Raw genomic sequence first — 2,398 nt, 5'->3', positions numbered from 1 at the left:
TGTAAGTCCAGCACACGTGCCTACGGGGGCCTGGGTTCCAGCTCCATCCCTGGCTGAGTGATTTGGAACAACCTTGGGTAAACTGAGTCACCCCTCAGAGACAGATGATGGCTGAGGAGCATGCATTCACTCAACAAGCTCTTCTTGGGAGCCCCCGCTGCCCAGGCCGAGCAGGTGTGCCCAGGGCAGGACTGGCCCTGTCTTCAGGTTTCCAGACCGACAGTGAATCTGGACGCGGTCGTGAGCAGGTGCTCATTCTGCCACCCCTGCGGGCCCTGGGCAGGCTCAGACACCAAACCTGAGGACCCAGCCCGTGGCTGCCAGTCCCCTCCCCCGGCTACGACCTGCTCGCTGCGGCGGCTGAGTCTGGGGCAGGTGGACACGGCGGCCGGCCCGCCTGGGCAGGGAGGAGACTGCTGCACAGAGGCCCTCCACGCCTGGCCATCCGGGAAGTGGCTCTGGGACAAACCTGCCTGATACCTTTGACATTTTGTCATTTGCTCCTTTTTCTTTTCTTTTTAAAAAATATATTTTTATTGATTTCAGAGAGGAAGGGAGAGGGAACAAAAGATAGAAACATCAATGATGAGAGAGAATCATTGGTCGGCTGCCTCCTGCACGCCCCTCACTAGGGATCGAGCCCACAACCTGGCATGTGCCCTGACCAGGAATTGAACCCTGACCTCCTGGTTCATAGGTCGATGCTCAGCCACTGAGCCACGCCAGCTGGGCTCCTTTTCCTTGAACGTGACCGCAGAGAGGAACCATGTGGTTGTTGCGATTTGGCCTGATTGACCCCCCTTCCTCCCTCTTCCTTCCTGCCTCCCATTTGCAGAGCCCCTTACACATTTCTTCCACGGCCGCCGCCCGTGGATGAGTGAGGGTCAGGCAGGTGAAAAACCAGTGCTCGTTCTTGGGAAAAACACGAAGGAAAGGAATGCCACCCTGGTCCTGCTCTTGGGAGAGAGCACTGAGGGAATTCTAGGTCCTCCTGTCGTTCATACGTGTGGTGACTGGTGATCACACCCTGTGTGGGATGCGCCTCCCTCAAACCTTGTTGCTTCATCCACACTTTACCCGGCTGACGTAGGGAAAAGAGAAAGAAAAAGAAATATCCTCCTGGTATTTTTTCTTTCTGTGCATCTCATTTAAAAAAAGGTTGAGACCTATGAACCAGGAGGTCGCGGTTCGATGAAATACAGCGTGAAGTCTGGCACACTTTTTAGGCGAGTGCTTTATCCTTTTACACCACCACACAGAATTCCATTACGTGTGCATCTGTTTGTTTTCTGTGTCACAACGGTGCAGCAAGCATTTACACCTACAACGCGTATTTGTATCAGCCTCCCGCTGATGGCCTCCAGCTGCTGCCTTTAGGTGATGCCTTCCCAAAGGCTCCGCGAGCAGGTGTGTGCAGGCACAATCCGAGCACTGCCCTCCGCCACTCTCCTAAGAGGTTACGCCAGTTTCCAGCCCCCCCTCTCCCCCCACACACACACACAGAGAGTGGGTGCCTGGCCCCATAGCTCCCCCGCAATGCGGATGACCAGGCTGCAAACCGCCTGCTGCCCTTTCTCGTCCACAAAGCCCGAGCGGCCTGCGGGAATGGGAGGAGGTTGTGCAGGCGGCTGGGTGTCCAGTCCAGCTCCCGGGGCCCAGTGGGTGGTACCTCCCAGGAGGGGGCTCTGCAGAGCTGACTGAGATGATGGACTGTGAGATGGGACACCGCCCTGCCCTGTCAGGGGCGGGGAGGGAGGAGTCGGGGGGCAGGGGGGTCACCCATCTCATCATATGAGCTCTTAAAGGGAGACGCTTTCCCAGCTGGGGTCGGAGGGAGGCGTGACTCTGGAGGAGGACTGGAGACGTGCAGTTGCTGGCTTTGAAGATGGAGGAAGAGGTGTGAGCCGAGAATGGGGCGGCCCCTCCCCGGGGGCCTCCAGAGGGGATGCAGCTCTGGCCCAGGGGTCCCGTGGCGGACGCCTGGCTTACAGACCTGCAGGCGGACACGCTTGTGCTGGGGGAAGCCCAGTGCGGGTGATGACGGGTCATGGCAGCCCTGGAAGTGAACGCAGGGGAAGCGCAGAGCTCCGAGACCCCCTCCCGGGTGGGGGGCCCTTTCCGCACTCCGCTCTCCTCACCACACCCCGAACACACAGGGCTCCTTCCTGCTTCTGTGCTGACTCACCCCCAAAAGGCCCTGCTCCCCCTTGACCTGAGTCCTTCACCTCCGGCCCACCGGCTCTGCTCACACACATCCCTTCACTCCAAGCCTCTGAGCCAGACAGACAGCAGAGGCCCTTCCTCCCGCACACAGTCCCCTCGACCCACCTGGGTCCCCTCCACACAGCCCCCTCGGCCCACCCGGGTGCCCCCCCACTCTCCGCGCGCGCACACAGCT

General features: G+C 59.5%; 1 non-coding gene across 1 annotated transcript; it reads left to right on the top strand.

Annotated features, from left to right (window-relative positions):
• Positions 1-985: 985 nt before the first annotated feature.
• Positions 986-1,087, top strand: LOC114232955 (small nucleolar RNA U13). The gene has a single exon (XR_003619067.2). It is a non-coding gene; the product is annotated as a small nucleolar RNA U13 (small nucleolar RNA).
• Positions 1,088-2,398: the final 1,311 nt, after the last annotated feature.

Source organism: Eptesicus fuscus, chromosome 17 (assembly GCF_027574615.1).
Source record: "Eptesicus fuscus isolate TK198812 chromosome 17, DD_ASM_mEF_20220401, whole genome shotgun sequence".
In the NCBI taxonomy this organism is placed as follows: Eukaryota; Metazoa; Chordata; class Mammalia; order Chiroptera; family Vespertilionidae; genus Eptesicus; species Eptesicus fuscus.
The sequence above is the reverse complement of the archived record's forward strand: the minus strand, read 5'-3'. Positions and strand labels throughout refer to the sequence as shown.